The 22,005-nt window shown below is 38.3% G+C and overlaps 1 protein-coding gene and 1 pseudogene across 5 annotated transcripts in view; one reads left to right on the forward strand and one right to left on the reverse strand.

Annotated features, from left to right (window-relative positions):
• Positions 1-22,005, reverse strand: part of STK31 (serine/threonine kinase 31) — a 135,290-nt gene that overhangs the window by 11,781 nt on the left and 101,504 nt on the right. The window lies entirely within an intron of this gene.
• LOC116809405 (translationally-controlled tumor protein-like) lies at positions 2,076-2,546 on the forward strand (annotated as a pseudogene).

Here is a 22,005-nt window from a genome sequence, read left to right on the forward strand (position 1 = left end):
TCTCTCAAACACCATCAGCAGGGACCACTGGAGGCCCAGCAGCACGCAACAACTCAAGCAGATCAAAATATAACTGAAAAGTTTCTGAAAATTAGATTGTCGTTAAAACCACAGTTCAAAAAGTAGTCCAGGACCTCTGTTTAAACCTAAACAAGGTGACTGCCTGCTAAAATAAAATTTTCAGTAGGACCCAGAATCTACTAAAATAGTATCCAAAATGTCCAGGATAAAATTAAAAATCACTTGTCATACAAAGTACCAGGAAAACCACAACTTCAATGAGAAACTGCAATCAACACCACGATGAATCACATAATTATCTGACAAGAACTTTCAAGCAATGGTCATAAAATGCTTCAACAAGCAATTATAATTTCTCTAAGGTAAATAAAAAAAAAATTCAGCAAAGAAAAAAGTTATTAAAAAGAATCGCATGAAAGTTATGGAACTACAAAGTACAATAACCAAAATCTTAAAACTGGATGGGATAAATTGAAAAGTACAGAGATGACAGAAGACAAAATCAGTGAACTCCAGAACAGATCAATACAATTTGCTCACCCTGATCAGAGAGAAAACACACACCCCCCCCAAAAAAAAAGAATAGCCTCAAAGATCTGTGAGACAATAACAAAAGATCCAACTTTCAGAGTCTCAGAAGAAAAGGAAAAAGATAATGGGGCTAAAGGAGTATTTTAAAATAGTGGCTACAGATGAGTGAGTAAAGAAACTGTGATGTGTGTGTATGTATGTGTGTGAGTACACATATACACATACATACATATGTACACACACATGCATACAATAGAATATTCGGCAATAAAAAAGAATAAAATCATGTCTTTTGCAGCAACATGGATGGAATTGGAAGCCATTACCTTAAGTGAAACAACTCAAAGTCAGAAAGCCAAATACTGCATTTTCTCACTTATAAGTAGGAGCTAAATAAAATGTGCATATGGACACAGAATGTCAAATAAAAGTCACTGAAGATTCAAAAAGGTGGGAGGATGGGAAAGGGGTGGGGTATGAGAAATTACTTAATGAGTACAATGTACACTGTTCAAAATTACACTAAAAGCCCAGACTTCACCATTAAACAATATATCTGTGTAACAAAACTGCATTTGTTCTCCCTAAATCTAGAGAAATTTAAAAATAAAAAAAAGTTTAAGAAAATAATGGTTGAAAAGTTCCCACATTTTGAAGAAGATTAAAGAAGATGTGCAAACCCCAAATAGAAAAAATCTTAAAAAAAAAAGAAAAGAATGAAAAAAGATGTTTGGGAAAACTAAAGACAAAGAAAAAATCTTGAAAGCAACCAGAGAGAAATAAAACATTACCTATAAGAAATACTACCTTGTATGATAAACGTTTATCATATGAAATTATGGAGACCGAAGGAAGTAGCACATTTTTCAACTTTTAAAAGAAAATAACTCTCAACCACCACACATTCTATGTCCAGTAAAACTATCCATCAGTAATGAAAGTGAAATCAAGATGTTCTCAAATAAGGGAAAACGAAAGGAATTTGTCACTAGACAATCTTAAAGAGTGGCTAAAGGAAGTACTTCAAACAAAAAGAAAATAATTTTTTAAAGGAGTCTTGGAGCATAAGGAAGGAAGAAATAACAATGGAAAAAAAAACAGAAATATGACTAATACCACAGACTATCCTTCTCATCATGAGTTTTCTAATCATATATGATTCAAACCAAAATTACACCACCATCTGATACTCAAGACAATGATATTTAAAAGTGGGGAGAATAAAGGAACCTCAAAGGAAGTGACGTTTCTATACTTCACTCAAAATGGTGAAATGCTGACATCATTAGAATGTAATAAGCCGCATATGTATATTGTAATACCCAAACCAACCACTAGGAAAACTGTAAGAGGCAATACACTCAAAAACACAATATACTCTTCTGGATGCTTCCTATTCCCTGAAGTGCCTTTCCAACTGCACCATACTTGCTCCAAGCTCCAGACTTCTGCTATAAGCGAGCACTGCTATCAGCGAGCACTGCTATCATCTACCTCCAGCCACCATCATGATTATCTCTGACAATTACAAGATCTGAGACACTGCAAACAGGCTGTGCCTGGAGTGGGAGAGGAAGATGGTCAGTAAGACATAGGGTAACATTGACGACTTGCTCATTGGTGGAAATGCCTCTACTGAAGGACCCAAGGGTGAAGGTACTGAAAGCACAGTAATCACTGGTATTGATATTGTCATGAACCATCACTTGCAGCAAGCTGGCTTCATGAAAGAAGCCTACAAGATGTATATGAAAGATTACATTAAATCAATCAAAGGCAAACTTGAAGAATGAAGACCAGAAAGAGTAAAATCTTTTATGGCAGAAGCTGCAGAACAAATCAAGCACATACTTGCTAATTTCAAAAACTACCAGTCCTTTACTGGTGAAAACATCAATCTAGATGGCATGGTTGCTCTGCCAAACTACTGTAAGGATGATGTGACTCTATATGTGATTTTCTTTATGGATGATTTAGAAATGGAAAAAAATTAACAAATCTGGCAATTACTTTGGATCTATCACCTGTCATCATAAATGGGGCTGCTTATCATCCACACAACATCCGGCCTTTAGACAAATGGGAATAATGTCATCTTGAGTTTTTCATTTATTTTGACCATATTTATCTGGAGTAGAAGTGTTGTTTAAAAAAAAAATAAGACACCATGTAGACATGTATATGTGTGTGTGTGTGTGTGTGTGTGTGTGTGTGTATATATATATATATATATCTCAAGATGGACTCTTAAAATTTTTTCAAGTAACCCACAGGAAGGGAAAAAAAGAAAAAAGAAACAGGAAACAAACAAAACCAGTAATACAATGGTAGACTTAAGCCCTAAAATATCAATAATCACCCTAAATGTAAATGGTCTAAAAACGCCAATTAAAAGACAGCCATTAGCAAGAGTAAATAAAAAACAATGCAACCATATGTTATTTACAAGAAACTCCAAATTCAACAATGTAGGTACCTTTGGAGTAAACAGATGGCAGAAGATATACCATGCAAACATTAATGTTGAAACACAAGAATGGCTGTATTAATATCAGACAAAGTAGACATTAGAGCAAAGAAAATCAGTACAGAAAAAGAAGGATATTACACAATGATAAAAGTATCAATCTACTAAGAGGACATAACAATCCTAAATATGTACGTATTATACAAGATGACCTTAAACTACAAGATAGAGTTGAAAGGATAAATAGGCAAGTCTACAATTATAGCCAGGGACTTCAACTCTCAGTAACTAACAAAACAGGAATACATAACAGGAATATATTCTCAGAAATGCATCATGAGGCAATTTCATCCTTGTGTGAACATCATAACAAACGTACTTACACAAACCTAGATGATCTATCCTACCACACACCTAGGCTATACAGTGTAGCCTACTGCTCCAAGGTTACAAACCCATATTGTATGTTACAGTACTGAATTACTTGCATTGGAGAAGGAGCACTTTAATTCTCTGAAATAGGAGGCAAAGATAGAAGACTGGGTAAACAGATAACTACAGCTGTCCCTTGAACAATGTAGATTTGAACTGTGTTGGCCCACTTATATGCAGATTTTTTTCAACCAAACATGGATGGAAAAATACACTATTAATGAGACATAAAGCCTGCATATATAAAAGGTCCACTTTTCATATTAGCAGGTTTCACAAAACTCACTGTGGGACTTTGTGCAGATTTTGGCATATGTGGGGGTCCTGAAACCAATTCCCTGTGTATACTGAGGGATGACTGTAATTTGTAAGTGCTCAAATTTGATGAAAAGCACATAACATGATCTCCAGTTTTTCAGTAAAATAAGAAGTAAGATCATCTGAGAAGAATGAGGATAGGATCTAAGTGGAGACTTGATGAGAAGGTTTAAAATAATTGTTGAGGGGAATGTGAGAATAAGCTGGCTGTGAGGAGGTCAAAGAACCAAAAGAAAGCACCAAGGGCTCAATTAAATAACGCAATGCAACAGCATTCAGCTCCCAAGGTACAAGAGCATGCAAGGGGTTCCAGCCAAGATGGAGTAGTCACATTTCACATCAATCTTTCCTCTTAAAAATACAAACAACTCTAGATATAATACAACAAACACAGGAAGACCCTAAAAGGTGGAGAGAAGAAGGTGAAGTAGTTAGGAACTTGTTACTTGAGGAACAATACAATGGTGAGTTCCCTGGGCTTTCTTTTTGCCCCCCTATATCTCTGATGGGGTCCTAGAGAAGTCTGCCACCCAGAAATGCCAACAGACACAGACACACACACACACACACACACACAGACACACACACACACACAGACACACACACAAAAGCTCCAAGAAAAGCCTGCTTCCTGTAGCCACAGGACTGGGAATATGGTGGCCTAGCAGAACAGAAAACTGTAATAGGTAATATACCCTATTCCAGTCACACACCAAACGAAAAACTGCCCCCTATCCCATCCGTAGTATTAGTAGTGCTGAGTGAGGGGCTGGACTTTCAGCCCCACCCAGCAGCAAGAAGTCATGAGAAGTCATCCCTTTGCTTCCTCCACTAACATGGTATCCATGAAGCCAAACAGGGAACTGAACTTCTACTTCCCCCCATCGACAGAGGCAGAAGACAGCAGTGAGAAACAGCACTAGCTGGCACTCTACAGTCTGGGGTACTGTCAGTGGGACTCAGAACAGGGCTTACTTCCACTCCCACCCAGCAGCAAAAAAAAGTGAAACAAAGCTGTGTGAAGTAGTACGAGTCAGCATTCAGTTTTTCATTGCCCACTCCCCACGGTGTTGGCAGGACCCACTGGGGAGTAAAACGTCCACTCTCACCAGGTAGCAACGAGGCGCAAGAAGGTGGAATAAGGTGGTGGCGAAACAGTTATAGTTAACACTTTGCTCCTCCTGGTCTCCCAGTGTCAAAAGAACTCAATAAAGTGGTGAATTTACACTCCCATCTGTCAGCAGCAAGGAGAAGTAAGGCAGTACAACTGGGCATTCCACTTTTGCTGGGGTGAGGTCAGCAGAGCCCAGTGGGGAGCTAAATATCTAACCCCATCTGGAATTGCATACTATACCTAAACAGGGTGGCTGCCTACAAAAAAAAATAAAGATTAAAAAGGATTCATAGTCTCACAACATAATAACCCAAATGTTTAGGGTACAATAAAAAATCACTTTATATCAAGAACCAGAATAATCTCAACTTGACTGAGAAAAAGACAACCAACGGACACCAAATAAAACAGATGTTGTGATTATGAGAAGGTTTTTAAAACGGCCATCATAAAAATGCTGCATAGAGCAACTACAAACACATTTAAATTTTTAAAATAGAAAGCAAAGAAACAGAAGACAGAAGATATAAAGAAGAATCAATTGGAAATTTTATAACAGAAAAACAGTAATCAAAAATGTTAAAACTCATTAGGTGGACTGAATGGTAGAAAAAATATGACAGGAAAGCACTGATGAATCTGAAGATGAAAAAATAGAAAATAACCCATTTGAGCCGGCCAGGCGCGGTGGCTCATGCTTGTAATCCCAGCACTTTGGGAGGCCGAGGCGGGCGGACCACGATGTCAGGAGATCGAGACCACAGTGAAACCCCGTCTCTATTAAAAATACAAAAAATTAGCCGGGCGTGGTGGCGGGCGCCTGTAGTCCCAGCTACTCGGAGAGGCTGAGGCAGGAGAATGGCGTGAACCCGGGAGGCGGAGCTTGCAGTGAGCCGAGATTGTGCCACTGCACTCCAGCCTGGGCGACAGAGCAAGACTCCGTCTCAAAAAAAAAAAAAAAAAAAAAAAAAAAAGAAAATAACCCATTTGAACAACCATCATTACAAAAAAAAAAAAAAACCCTGATGAACAGAGCCCCAAGAATCTGTGAGACAATAACAAAAGACAGAAAATCTGTATCATCAGAGTCCTAGAAAAAGAGGAGAAAGGGTGGGGGGCTAAAATGCATTTGAGTAAATTATTGCTGAACTTCCCACATTTGTTGAAAAACATATGCCCACAGGCTGAAGAAGCTGAGAAAACCTCAAACAGAATAAACTTAAAGAAACACATGCCACTACATACCATAATAAACTTAAAACTAAAGAAAAGAAAAATCTTGAAACCGGTCAGAGAGAAATGTAATATTACCTATAAACGAAATGATTCAAATGACAGTGAATTTCTCATCAGAAACCATGGACACCTAAAGAAAGTAGCACAATCTTTTCCAAATGCTAAAAGCAAAAGAACTACCAATCCAGAATTCTATTCCCAGTGAAAATATTCTTCAGAAATAAAGGTGACATCAAGATGCTCTCAGATAAAGGAAACTAAAAATTTGTCACCAGTAGACTTATCTTGAAAGAATGGCCAAAAGAAGTTATTAGGATAAAAATGATAAAAGGAGAAATGCTGAAACAGAAATTTTAAAAAGAATAAGAATAAAAATATGGGTAAACAGACTATCTTAAAACAAAAACAAAAACCTTGAAAGGCGAACCTCCTCCAAGTTCTCTGCATTTGGATCCAGTAAGAAAGGAATGACCAGTCTAAGGTTCTTGATTGGCTCTAAGGTTCTTGATTGGCTCTCAAAGCAGTTTCATAAATATTAATACATGAAATTCCTGTACAGGGAAGAGACTAGAGAGATTAGTGAGTCCATCCAGCCTGTATCTCTTTTTTTTTTTTTTTTTGAGACGGAGTCTCGCTCTGTCGCCCAGGCTGGAGTGCAGTGGCGCGATCTCTGCTCACTGCAAGCTCCGCCTCCCGGATTCATGCCATTCTCCTGCCTCAGCCTCCCCAGTAGCTGGGACTACAGGCGCCCGTCAACATACCTGGCTAATTTTTTGTATTTTTAGTAGAGATAGGGTTTCACCGTGTTAACCAGGATGGTCTCGAGCTCCTGACCTCGTGATCCACCCGCCTCGGCCTCCCAAAGTGCTGGGATTAGAGGCCTGAGCCACAGCACCCGGCCCAGCCTGTATCTCTTAATCCTCCTACATTCAATTCTACAATAATGAATTCTGTTCCCCAGTCTGCTTGATTATGATGTTAGAATCATAATACCTCTAGATTTTAAGGGGCTGCTACCCATGTTCCTTTCCCTCCATTTATCTTAGTTAGCATGTTCCTGAGAGGCACTGCTAAGGTTCAAAGAAGGTGGGGGAGCTCATCACAAGTCACATGAGCTGGTCCTCAAGAAAGGACAGCATATGCAACATTACTTTCCCATTGTCTCTTATTTTTGGATTACGCATGAAAACCAGGCATCATGTGTGAAAAGTGTACCTGTATTCCAAACAGAAGTATTAAATACATCCATGCAAGACTTTGTAAGCAGAGAACTTCTTAAAAAACAGCACATAGGAGACAAGCCTAAAGATACCTAAAAGGGGAATAATATGATACAAGGGACTTCATAGTGGTCAATGCCATGGCATTTACTGGTAACTTATTTCCAAGCCCTGGGTTCCCTTCATCAGTTGTTCATCATTGGATTCAGTGAAGACTGCCTTCAAGGCTTAATAATATGTGATGTGAAGGCAGAAGGTGGTCTTGCATGGAGCCTCAAGACACTAAAATTCTGAAATGAGATATCACTCAGGTACTTCCTCTCTCACACACAAAATTCTCATATCTATACTTTGGATAATAACGTACTCCCTCACACGCTTGTTAGGAGGGTGTAATGAGATAAAACTTTCTAAAGCACTTAGTTCCAAACATGCTCTATGTGCTCTCACCAAGGGAGGATGTTACCACCATGTTATAAATAGACATAATAATGTCCTTAAATTAACAAATATGGGCTGGGCACAGTGGCTCATGCCTGTAGTACCAGCACGCTGGCAAAGGTGGGCAAATTGCTTGAGCCCAGGAGTTTGAGACCAAGCTGGGCAACATGGTGAAACCCCATCTTTACAAAAAAAAAAATTCAAAAATGAGTCAGGAGTGGTAATACAACCTGTAGTCCCAGCTACTCAGGGGGCTGAGGCAGGAGGATCACTTGAGCCCAAGAGATTGAGGCTGCAATGAGCTGTGTAGTGCCACTGCACTCCAGCCCAGGTGAAAGCGCAAAACCCCATCTCCAAAAAAATAAAAAAACAAAAAATAAAAACAAATATGTTTGGTCACACTCTGTTAAAGAAATAAAATGTAATGCCTTTATAAAGTTATTGACGCATAGAAATAAAACTTTAAAAAGGAGAAATGGGGCTGGGCGCGGTGGCTCACGCTTGTAATCCTAACACTTTGGGAGGCCGAGGCAGGCGGATTGCCTGAGCTCAGGAGTTCGAGACTAGCCTGAGCAAGACGGTGAAACCCCATCTCTACTAAAATACAAAAAATTAGCTAGGCAAGGCAGCGTGCGCCTGTAATCCCAGCTACTCAGGAGGCTGAGACAGGAGAATCGCTTGAACCTAGGAGGCAGAGGTTGCAGTGAGCTGAGATCGCACCACTGCACTCTAGCCTGGGCAACAGAGCAAGACTCTGTCTCAAAAAAACAAAAAAAAAGAGAGAAATGAGGAAGAATTTTTTACTCATAAATGGCAGGCCATAGCTTATCTAAAATTGAGTTTTTTCCAGAAAGACTAAACAGAAGAACAGGAGTAAATAGAAATATAAGGCACACTCTGGGAATGATACGATAGGGTCCAAGGCTGAGTAAATAAAGAAAAAAGCTAGAAGGTTACTGATGAACTGGAAGAAAAGGGGGACAGTAAATAAGCACACTGGAGATTTAAGATTAGCAGATACAGTAAAAGAGAGGACAGGAAGTCCTGTTAGGAGAATAATATAATGGATTGGATTCTATTACTTTTGAAAAATAACAATTGTAGAGATTCACAAAATCCTGGTTTGGGGAAGTGACTGAAATTACATAAAGGTTTGGGTCTCAAGTTATTAAGGAGGTCCAGAAAATGCAAAGTTAGGTTCACTGGGTGATCAATATGACCACTAACATCTCCTAGAAATATATTAAGAGTCTGAATAAAATCTTCATGCAAGGTTTTAAAGAATAAAATGAGGTATATGGGGCCATAAATGAGAGACAAGTAAATGACCTCAGGAAAAAAACATGGAATTATTTTTTAAAGCCTAAAATTTCAGCATATAACTGTGGCTAAAATTTAAACATTCATTCAACTAATATTTGAGTGCCCACTTTGCACCAGGCACAGTTCTAGGCATTTGAGGATATAGTGGCAAACAAGACAGACAAGCTACTCCCAAAAAGCTTCCACTCGAGTGGTAGAAGCAGACAATAATAAAGATAAATAAGTGTATAATATGGTAACAGAAAAATAAAGCAGGAAAAAATGCATTTCAGAGAAAGCAACACTGAAAATGTGTCACTGAATAAAGAAAAGGGGGCCAGACTTGGGTAGCTCATGCCTGTAATCCCAGCACTTTGGGAGGTCGAGGTGGGAAGATCGCTTGAGCTCAGGAGTTTGAGACCAGCCTGAGCAATATAGTGAGACCCCATCTCTTAAAAATAAATAAATAAATAAAAATAAACAAAGAAAGGGGGCCATTCACTTCTTTATATTCAACTTCTTCACAGCAGTACTCCTCAACACACACGAAAACACAATTCTTCTTCAATGTAACATCAGACAGAACTGTTACACTTTTTAAAAACTGGCTTCTAGAAAAAGCCTTTAAGATTTCCATAATAACCTAAAAATATAGTGAAGAACCTTAATACAAATGGTGTCATGATAAAACTATATTCCATATATTTCAGTTAAAAGATATAGAAAACCAAATACTGCATGTTCTCACTAAATGTTGAGAACTCATGAACACAAAGAAGAGAACAACAGACACTGGGCCTACTTAATGGCAGAGGGTAGGAGGAGGGAGAGGGGCAGAAAAAATAACTATTGGGTACTAGGCTTAGTATCTGGGTGACAAAATAATCTGTACAACAAGCCCCTGTGGCACGAGTTTACCTATATAACAAACCGGCATATGTACCCCCAAACCTAATTTAAACGTTTAAAAAAAGATATGGTTTATTACTGAAGGTAACAACCCACAACACTTGAATTGTCCATTGTTTTGAATTTTCTGTAGGCAGTCTTCAGAACACTTCATTTAATCTGGGTCTCATAAGAAAAATGACCTAACACCACAGTATCTTTGACATGCCCAAAATATCTAGTTAGTATTCTAGAGCTTTGCTATAAAACAATTACTTTTTTATTATTGCTATTTCTAAAAATTTTTTAAAGACAAAGTGACAGTAATCCCTTCATGGCTTTGTAAATAAAATCTTTTGATAATGGTTCCAGTTTAACTCTGAATATTACCTTTTTAAGCACAGCCCTTGGATCTTGACTTTTTGCCCTTTTATATATTTTACACTATGTGTTTTCATAACAAATTGCCCAATTCTTTGAGGAGGAAGGTCAAAGTATACACGGCCTTTCATACCAAACTAACTTTACTATCAAAAAAATACTGTTGTAAAAAAAGAACTTGACCAACTAGAAAACAAAAATTTTTTAAAAACACAATAGCTTCCAAACATGAAATTCTTAGGTATAAATCTAACAACACATGTATAGAATCTGTAAGCCTAAAATAACAAAACACTGATAAAAGAAACCAGAGAAAATTTAAATAAACGGAGTTCACAAATTAAAGGCCCAATGTAGTAAAGATGTCAATTCTCCCCACATTGATCTACAGTTTTAATGCAATTCCAAACAAAATCACAGCAAGGCTTTTGTGCACACAGACAAGCTGTCTGTAAAATATACATGGAAAAGCAGCCAGGTCTGGTGGCTCACTCCTGTAATCCCAGCACTTTGGGAGGCCAAGGCAGGTGAATCACTTGAGGTCAGGAGTTCAAGACCAGCCTGGTCAACATGGTGAAACCTCATCTCTACTAAAAATACAAAAATTAGCTGAGCGTGGTGGCGGGTGCCTATAATCCCAGCTCCTCAGGAGGCTAAGGCACAAGAATCACTTGAACTCGGGAGGCAGAGGCTGCAGTGAGCCAAGATTGTGCCGCTACACTCCAGCCTGGGTAACAGAGTGAGATTCCGTCTTAAAGACAAACTGCCCCAAAAAGCTTCTTGGCACTCCCCTCAAACGTCTCCGTGCTGCCCACCCTTCCCCCAAGCCTCTTTACATTTCTAAGCCCTTATCTATGCACCACACTGAAGCCAGCAGACTTCACTTATCAGACCTTGCCGCGATAAACAAACCCCAATTACAAACCACAAAGACAATTCAACAGAGAATAACACTCTTTTAAAAAAATGGTGTAAAATTGGACATCCATATGCAAAAACATGAACCCTGACATAAACTTCTCACCTTACACAAAAATTACATCCAAAGAGATCTTAGCTCTAAATGTAAACCACACAACTATAGAGCTTTTAGATGAAAATATAAGAAAAAATATTCAAGTCTTTGGGTTATGCGAAGAGTTCTCATACACAACACTAAAAGCATAATACATAAAAGGAAAACAATAATAAATTAAACTTCAAAATTAAAACCCTTTTCTCTGCAAAAGACACTGAAAAGAAAATAAAAAAGAAAAGCTACAGGCCAGAAAAAATCATTGCAAATTACATCTGATAAAGGACTTGTATCTAGAATATATTTATGAATGCCCAAAACTCTACAGCAAGAAAACAAAAATCCAATTAAAAAACAGGCAAAAGACAGACACTTCACCAAAGAAAATACAGAAAGCCAGTAATAAACTAAAAGATGCTCAACATCATTATCCACTAGAGAAATTAAAACCACAATGAAAACACTACCACACACCTATGAGAATGGCTAAAATAGAAGATAATAACAACACTAGGTGCCAACAATGATGCTGAACAACTGAAACTTTCATATATTGCAGGTGAAAATGAAAAATAGTACAGCCACTCTGGAAAATAGTTTGGCAGGTCCTTAAAGAATAATACATACAATTACAATCTGACCCAGCAATTTCACTCCTGGGTAATTACCATAGAGAAACAAAAACTTATGTTCACATAAAAACCTATAAACACATGTTCACAGTAGCTTTATCTACAATAGTCAAACACTGGAAACAATGCAAATGTACTGCAACAGGTGAACAAACAAATTTGGTATGTACATACAACAGAGCACTACTCAGAAACAAAAAAGGGAAAAACTACATTAGACAACTTGAATGAATCATAAAGGATGATTCACATGCTGAATGAAAGAAGCTAGACTCACAAAATTATATACTGTATGATACCACTAATATGACATTCTTTTTTATTTTTATTTTATTTTTTATTTTTTTCTATTTTTTCTCTTTTTATATACTTTAAGTTCTGGGATACATGTGAAGAATGTGCAGGCTTGCTACATAGGTATACACATGCCATGGTGGTTTGCTGCACCCATCAAACCATCATCTACATTAGGTATTTCTCCTAATGCTATCCCTCCCCTAGACCCCCACTCCCCAACAGGCCCCAGTGTGTGATGTTCCCCTCCCTGTGTCCATGTGTTCTCATTGCTCAACTTATGAGTGAGAACATGTTCACTTATGAGTGAGAACATGTGGTATTTGGTTTTCTGTTCCTGTGTTCGTTTGCTGAGAATGATGGCTTCCACCTTCACCCATGTCCCTGCAAAGGATATGAACTCATCATTTTTTAAGGCTGCATAGTATTCCATGGTGTATATGTGCCACATTTTCTTTATCCAGTCTATCACTGATAGGCGTGTGGGTTGGTTCCAAGTCTTTGCTATTGTGAACAGTGCTGCAATAAACTTGTGTGCATGTCTTTATAGTAGAATGATTTATAATCCTTTGGGTATATACCCAGTAATGTGATTGCCGGGTCAGATGGTATTTCTGGTTCTAGATGCCTGAGGAATCGCCACACTATTTTCCACAATGGCTGAACTAATTTACACTCCCACAAACAATGTAAAGCGTTCCTATTTCTCTACATACTCTCCAGCATCTATTGTTTCCTGACTTTTTAAAGATTGTCATTCTAAGTGGCATGAGATGGTATCTCATTGTGGTTTTGATTTACATTTCTCTAATGACCAGTAATGATGCACTTTTTTTCATATGTTTGTTGGCCACATAAATGTCTTCTTTTGAGAAGTGTCTGTTTATATCCTTTGCCCACTTTTTGATGGGGTTGTTTTCTTTTTGTAAATGTGTTTCAGTTCTTTGTAGATTCTGGATACTAGACCTTTGTCAGATGGGTAGATTGCAAAAATTTTCTCCCATTCTGTAGGTTACCTGTTCACTCTGATGATAGTTTATTTTGCTGTGCAGAAGCTCTTTAGTTTAATTAGATCCCATTTGTCAATTTTGGCCTTTGCTGCCAGTGCTTTTGGTGTTTTAGTCATGAAGTCTTTGCCCATGCCAATGTCCTGAATGGTATTACCTAGGTTTTCTTCTAGGGTTTTTATGGTTTTAGGTCTTAAGTCTTTAATGCATCTTGAGTTAACTTTTGTATAAGGTGTAAGGAAGGGGTCCAGTTTCTGTTTTCTGCATATGGCTAGCCAGTTTTCCCAACACCATTTATTAAATAGGGAATCCTTTCCCCATTGCTTGCTTCTGTCAGGTTTGTCAAAGATCAGATGGTTGTAGATACTTCTGAGGCATTACTTCTGTGGCCTCTGTTTTGTTCCATTGGTCTATATATCTGTTTTGGTACCAGTACCATGCTATTTTGGTTACTTTAGCCTTGTACTATAGTTTGAAGTCAGGTAGCGTGATGCCTCCAGCTTTGTTCTTTTTGCTTAGGATTGACTTGGCTATATGGGCTTTTTGGTTCCACATGAAATTTAAAGTAGTTTTTTCTAATTCTGTGAAGAAGGTTAATGGTGGCTTGATGGGGATAGCACTGAATCTATATATTACTTTGAGTAGTATGGCCATTTTCATGATACTGATTCTTCCTATCCATGAGCATGGAATTTGTTTTCCATTTGTTTGTGTCCTCTCTTATTTCCTTGAGCAGTGGTTTGTAGTTCTTCTTGAAGAGGTCCTTCACATCCCTTGTTAGCTGTATTCCTAGGTATCTTATTCTCTTTGTAGCAATTGTGAATGGGAGTTCACTCACGATTTGGCTCTTTGTTTGTCTGTTATTGGTGTATAAGAATGCTTGTGATTTTTGCACATTGATTTTGTATCCTGAGACTTTGCTGAAGTTGCTTATCAGCTTAAGGAGATTTGGGGCTGAGACGATGCGATTTTCTAAATATACAATCATGTCATCTGCACACAGAGAGACTTTGACTGCCTCTCTTCCTATTTGAATACTCTTTATTTCTTTCTCTTACCTGATTGCCCTGACCAGAACTTGCAATACTATGTTAGATAGGAGTGGTGAGAGAGGGCATCCCTGTCTTGTGCCAGTTTTCAAGGGAATGCTTTCAGTTTTTGCCCATTCAGTATGGTATTAGCTGTGGGTGTGTCATAAATAGCTTTTATTATTTTGAGATACATTCCATCAATACCTAGTTTATTCAGAGTTTTTAGCATGAAGGGTGTTGAATTTTATCAAAGACTTTTTCCTGCATCTATTGAGATAATCATGTGGTTTTTGTCTTTGGTTCTGTTTATGTGATGCATTATGTTTACTGATGTGCATATGTTGAACCAGCCTTGCATCCCAGAGATGAAGCCAACTTGATTGTGGTGGATAAGCTTTTTGATGTGCTGCTGAATTCAGTTTGCCAGTATTTTATTGAGGATTTTCGCATCAGTGTTCATCAGGGATATTGGCCTGAAATTTTCTGTTTTTTTGTTGTGTCTCTGCCAGGTTTTCGTACCAGGATGATGCCGGCCTCATAAAAGGAGTTAGGGAGGAGTCCCTCTTTTTCGACTGTTTGGAACAGTTTCAGAAAGAATGGTACTAGCTCCTCTTTGTACCTCTGGTAGAATTTGGCTGTGTATCCATCTGGTCTTGGACTTTTTTGGTTGGTAGGCTATTAATAACTGCCTCAATTTCAGAACTTGTTATTGGTCTATTCGGGGATTCGACTTCTTCCTGATTTAGTCTTGGGAGGGTGTATGTGTCCAGGAATTTTTCCATTTCTTCTACATATTCTAATTAATTTGCATAGAGGTGTTTATTGTATTCTGTGATGGTAGCTTGGATTTCTGTGAGATCAATGGTGATATCCCCTTTATCATTTTTATTGTGTCTATTTGATTCTTTTCTCTTTTCTTCTTTATTAGTCTGGCTAGTGGTCTATTTTGTTAATCTTTTCAAAAAACCAGCTCCTAGATTCATTGATTTTTTGAAGGGTTTTTCATGTCTCTAGCTCCTGCAGTTCTGCTCTGAACTTAGTTATTTCTTGTCTTCTACTAGCTTTTGAATTTGTTTGCTCTTGCTTCTGTAGCTCTTTTTATTGTGATGTTAGGGTGTCAATTTTAGATCTTTCCTGTTTTCTCCTGTGGGCATTTAGTGCTATAAATTTCCCTCTAAACACTGCTTTAGCTGTGTCCCAGAGATTCTGGTACCTTGTGTCTTTGTTCTCATTAGTTTCAAAGAACTTATTTATTTCTGCCTTAATTTTGTTAATTACCCAGTAGTCATTCAGGAGCAGGTTGTTCAGTTTCCATGTAGTTGTGCAGTTTTGAGTTAGTTTCTTAATCCTGAGTTCTAATTTGATTGCACTGTGGTCTGAGAGACCATTAAGATTTCCATTCTTTTGCATTTGCTGAGGAGTGTTTTACTTCCGATAATGTGGTCAATTTTAGAATAAGTGTGATGTGGTGCTGAAAAGAATGTATATGCTGTTGATATGGGGTGGAGAGTTCTATAGATGTCTATTAGGTCCACTTGGTCCAGAGCTGAGTTCAAGTCCTGAATACCGTTGTTAATTTTCTGTCTCGTTGATCTAATATTGACAGTGGGGTGTTAAAGTCTCCCACTATTATTGTGTGGGAGTCTAAGTCTCTTTGTAGGTCTCTAAGAACTTGCTTTATGAATCTTGGTGCTCTTGTATTGGGTGCATATAATATTTAGGATAGTTAACTCTTCTTGTTGCGTTGATCCCTTTTCCATTATGTAATGCCCTTCTTAGACTTTTTTGATCTTCGTTGGTTAAAATTCTGTTTTATCAGAGACTAGGATTGCAACCCCTGCTTTTTTTTTTTTTTGCCTTCCATTATCTTGGTAAATATTCCTCCAACCCTTTATTTTGAGCCTATGTGTGTCTTTGTATGTGAGATGAGTCTCCTGAATACAGCACACTGATGGGTCTTGATTCTTTATCCAATTTGCCAGTCTGTGTCTTTTAATTGGGGCATTTAACCCATTCACATTTAAGGTTCATATTGTTATGTGTGAGACATTCTTAAAAGCACAAAACACAGTGATAAAAGGTCAGTGGTTGCCAGTGTTTAAGGGTTGGGAGGAGGCTGTGACTACAAAGGGATGGCACACAGGAATTTTCTGGGTTATGGAACTGTTCTGCAACCTGGCTGTGGCAGTGGTTATTACACTAATCTATAGGTGTGTTAAAATTCATAGAATGTATACCAAAAAAAAGTCCATTGTACAAGTTAATTTAAAAATAAAATTTTTAAAGGACCCTAATCAACAATACATAAGAGTAGAAAATCAGACAATATATTTACTCATGGAGCTTTTTACTATCATTTAAAGGAAATAGGTGGAATAAAAACTGCTATTACCACACTTATGGGATATCTTATGAGTCTTCCCAGAAACAAACAAAAAAAATACTTGATATGTTGACTTTCACCCTTCTGATATAAAGAATAGATTACTGAAGCATTGGTGAAAATCATGCCAATTTATTTCCATGAGGGTGCTGGTTCAATGAAACCAGACAACTTTAAATATACATGCAGGCATAGGGCTAAAGTCATGAGAACAGTATGGGGGAACCATCCCATAATTCAAATATCTCCACCTGGGCCTGCCCTTGACACATAGGAATTATTAAAATTCAAGGTGGGATTTGGGTGGGGACACAGCTAAACTATATTGCTCCACCCCTGGCCCCTCCCAAATCTCATGTCTTCACATTTCAAAACCAATCATGCCTTCCCAACACTCGCCCAAAGTTTTAACTCATTTAAGCATTAAGTCAAAAGTCCACAGTCCAAAGTCTCATCTGAAATAAAGCAAGTTCCTTCTGCCTATGAGCCTGTAAAATCAACAGCAAGTTAGTTGCTTCCTTCATACAATGGGGTACAGGCATTGGGTAAATACACCTGTTCCAAATGGGAGAAATTGGCCAAAACAAAGGGGCTACAGGCCCCATGCAAATTCAAAATCCAGCATGGCAGTCAAATCTTAAAGCTCCAAAATGATCTCCTTGGACTCCATGTCTCACATCCAGGTCACACTGATGCAAGAGGTGGGCTCCCACGGCCTTGGGCAGCTCTGTCCCAGTGGTTTTGCAGGCTACAGCCCTGCTTCCGGCTGCTTTCATGGGCTGGCATTGTCTGTTGCTTCTCCAGGCACACAGTGCAATCTGTCAGTGGATCTACCATTCTGGGGTCTGGAAGACTGTGGCCCTCTTCTCACAGCTCCACTAGGCAGTGCACCAGTTGGGGCTCTGTGTGGGAGCCCCAACCCCACATTTCCGTTTTGCACTGTCTTAGCAGAGGATCTGCATAAGGGCTCCACCCCTGCAGAAAACTTCTGCCTGGACATCCAGGCATTTCCATACATCCTCTGAAATCTAGGTGGAAGTTCCCAAACCACCATTCTTGACTTCTGTGCACCTTCAGGCTCAAACCACATGGAAGCTGCCAAGGTTTGGGGGCTTGCATCCTCTAAAGCCATGGCCTGAGCTGTACCTTGGCCCCTTTTAGCCACGACTGGAGCAGGTGGGACACAGGGCACCATGTCCCAAGGCTGCACACAGCAGGGGGACCGTAGGCCCAGCTCATGAAACCATTTTTTTCTCCTAGGCCTCTGTACCTGTGGTGGGAGGGGCTGCTGCGAAGGTTTCTGACATGCCCTGGAGATATTTTCCCTATTGTCCTAGCGATTAACATTCAGCTACTTGTTACTTATGCAAATGCCTGCAGCTGGCTTGAATTTCTCCCCAGAAATGGGTTTTCTTTTCTACTGCATCATCAGGCTCCAAATTTTCCTAACTTTTATGCTCTGCTTCCCTTTTAAACATAAGTTCCAATTCCAAACCATATCTTTGTGAATACATAAAACAATGCTTTTAAAAGCACCCAAGTCACCTCTTGAACACTTTGCTGCTTAGAAATTTCTTCCACCAGATGCCCTAAATCATCTCTCTCAAGTTCAAAGTTTCACAAATCTCTAGGGCAGGGGCAAAATGCCGCCAGTCTCTTTGCTAAAACATCAAGAGTCACATTTATTCTAGTTCCAACAAGTTCCTCATCTCCAGGTGAGACCACCTCAACCTGGACTTCACTGGCCATATCACTATCAGCATTTTGCTCAAAGCCATTCAACAAGTCTCTAGGAAGTTCCAAACTTTCCCACATCTTCCTGTCCTCTTCTGAGCCCTCCAACCTCTGCTCATGACCCAGTTCCAAAGTTGCTTCCACATTTTCGGGTATCTTTACAGCAGCATCCCACTCTCTGTACCAATTTACTGTATTGGTCCATTCTCACACTGCTAATAAAGACATCCCCAAGACTGGGTAATTTATAAAGGAAAGAAGTCTAATCGACTCACAGTTCAAAATGGCTGAGGAGTTCTCAGGAAACTTACAATCATGGCAGAAGGGGAAGTAAACACATTCTTCTTCACATGGTGGCAGTAAGAAGTGCCGAGCAAAAGGGAAAATGCCCCTTATAAAATCATCAGATCTTGTGAGGCTTATTCACTACCATGAGAACCGCATGGTGGAAACTGCCCCCATGATTCAATTATCTCCACCTGACCCCACCCTTGAAACGTGGGGATTACAATTCAATGTGAGATTGGGGTGGAGACACAGCCAAACCATATCATCTGGCTTCTTTCTCTTGGCAGAATTATTTTAAGACTCATCCATCTTACTGAGTTATATTTATAATTCAATCATTTTATTCCTGAGTAGTATTCCAATGGATAGACACATATATAGCAGACTGTTTTTCCATTCATCTGTTGATGGACTTTGAGTTGTTTCTAGTTTTCATCTATTACACATAAATTCTTCCAGTATTTACATACAAGTCTTTGTGTGGACATATGCTTTCATTTCTCTTGGCTAAATATCTAGAAGTGGAATTGCTGGGTCATAAAGTAGGAATATGTTCAACCTTTTAACAAACTGCCAAATGTTTTTCAAAGTGGTTGTTCCCTTTACATTCCCCTCGGCAATATATATGAGTTCTAGGTACAACACATCTAAGCAACCCTTGGTACGATCTTTTTAAGACATTATAGTGAGTAGAATAGTGGTATCTCATTTTAGTTTTAATCTGTAGTTCCCTAATGACAAATGGTGTTCACAGCATCTTTCACATGCTTACATGCCATGTGGACACCTTCTTTGGTAAAGTGCCTGTTTAAATATTTTGCCCATTTCTTAACTGGGTAGTCTTCTTAGTATTGATTGTAGGAGCTCTTGATAATCTGGATATAATGTTTTTGTCAGATATATGTTTTGCAAATATTTTCTCCTAGTCTGTAGCTTGCCTTTCATTTTTGTGACAATGTCTTTAGAAGAGCAAAGTTTTCAATTTTGATGAAATCCAAAATGATTTTTTCTTTTAGAGTTGATGTTTTCTGTGTCCTACTTAAGAAATCTTTGACAAATTGAAAGTCAAGTATTTCATCCTATGTTTTCTTCTATAAGTTTTAGACTCAGGTTTTACATTTAGGTCTGATACACATTTTGAGCTAATTTTTGTGTATGGTATAAGGAATGAATCAAAATTTATTCTCTACATCCGGTATGAGTTGTCCTGTATCATTTTTGTTGAAGATTCTCCTTTCACCCAGAGAACTGCCTTGGCATCTTTGTCAAAAGCCAGTTATCATATATGTGCAGTCTATTTATATTGTCTCTATTCTGCTCCATTCATCTGGACATCTAACTTCACAGCAGTATCACTTTTGTTTTTAGAAACAGGGTCCTGCTCTGTAGCCTAGGCTGGAGTGCAGTGGAGCAGCCATAGCTTACTGTAGCCTTAAACTCCTGGACTCCAACAATCTTTCTGCCTTAGCCTACCAAGGAGCTAGAACCATAGACACACCATTACACCCAGCTAATTTTTATTTTTTGTAGAGACAGGGGGTTCTCACTGTGTTGCCTAGGCTAGTCTTGAACTCCTGGCATCAAGCAATCCTCCTGCATCAGCCTCCCTAAGTGCTGGGATTACAGTTTTGAGCCACCACTCTAGGCCTACATTGTCTTAATTTCCTAGAATCTATTAAGTCATAAAATCAGGTAGTTTGGGTCCTTCAATTTTGTTCTTTTTCAAACTTGTTTTGGCTATCTCAGATCCTCTCCATTTTTATATTAATTGTAAAATCTAACTGTCAATTTCTGAAAAAATAAGCAAAATCTACCAGCAATTTTGTTGAAATTGCATCAAATCTATAAGCCAATCTAAGAACAACTGATATCCATACAATGTCTTCTAGTCCATGAGCATGGTGTATCTCTCCATTTATTTACGTCTTCCTGAGTTTCTCTGAACAATGCTTTGTAGTTTTAATAGTGTGCAACTATTGCACATCTTTTGCTAAATTTACCCCTACAAATTCCATATTTTAATACTTTTGTAAATGATTTTTAAATTTTAATTTCCTATTATTTGTTGCTAATATAAAAACACAATTATATTGAAACTAAAACTGCTATCTTTCTAAACTCATTTGTTCTAGTAGCTTTTATGTTCATTCTCAAAGATTTTCTACATAATTAAGCATGTCGTCTGCAAATAAAGACAGCTTTATTTCTTAATTTTCAAACTCTATGACTTTTATTTCTTTTTGTGACCTTATTACACTGATTGGAACAGAGATCAGCAAACTATATGGCCTCTGCACCAAACTGATTCCACTACTTGTTTTTGTACAGCTGCAAGCCAAGGGTAGTTTTCACATTTTTAAATGTTTAATAGCAAACTGAAGGAATACTATTTCATGCACATGCAAACTACATGAAATTCAAATTTCAATATCCACAAATAAAGTACTACTGGAAAAGAGCCACACTGATTTGTTTACATACTGTCTATGGCTGCTTTCATGCTATAGCAGCAGAACTCAGTACTTGCAACAGAGACCATCTGGTCCTTTACAGAAAATGCTTGCTGGCCCCTGGGCTGATAAGAATAGTCTTCCTTCTCTTAATGCTTAATCCCTCTTAACTCTTGTTTTTCTAACAAAGAGATTATTTTTATTTATGTGATCAACAAAGATAAGGTTTTGTCACGCTCAAGACTTTGGAAAAAGAGGCACTCTCTATGTAAAATAGCAGTACAAAATGAAACAAGCTTTTTATTTTTTTGTCTTCCAACTTTTATTTTAGGTTCAAGGGGTACATGTGCGGGTTTGTTACACGGGTAAACTGTGTCACGGGAGTTTGGTGTACAGATCATTTTGTCACCCAGGTAATCAGCCTGATACCTAACAGGTAGTTTTTCAATCCTTACCTTTCTCCCAACCTCCACCCTCAACTAGACCCCAGTGTCCCTTCTTTGTGGCCAAATGTACTCAGTGTTTAGCTCCCACTTAATAAGTGAGAACATGCAGTATTTAGCTCTCTGATCCAGAGCAAATTCACTTAGGATAATGGCCTCCAGCTCCATCCAACTTCTTAATTCTTAAACTATAGATGAGAAATAGCTATTTGGTTTACACTGGAAGCAGGAATATACCCAAGGCTCATTTAACATTTATTTTCCACATATGCATGAACTGCTTTCAGATTAATGTAGGACAAAATCATCTTCACTGTTAATCTTGACTTCAACAGAACTAAGATAATAGCATCATACCTAAAATATGTATCAAGCCA

This window comes from Hylobates moloch, unplaced genomic scaffold (assembly GCF_009828535.3).
Source record: "Hylobates moloch isolate HMO894 unplaced genomic scaffold, HMol_V3 SCAFFOLD_1, whole genome shotgun sequence".
NCBI lineage: Eukaryota > Metazoa > Chordata > Mammalia > Primates > Hylobatidae > Hylobates > Hylobates moloch.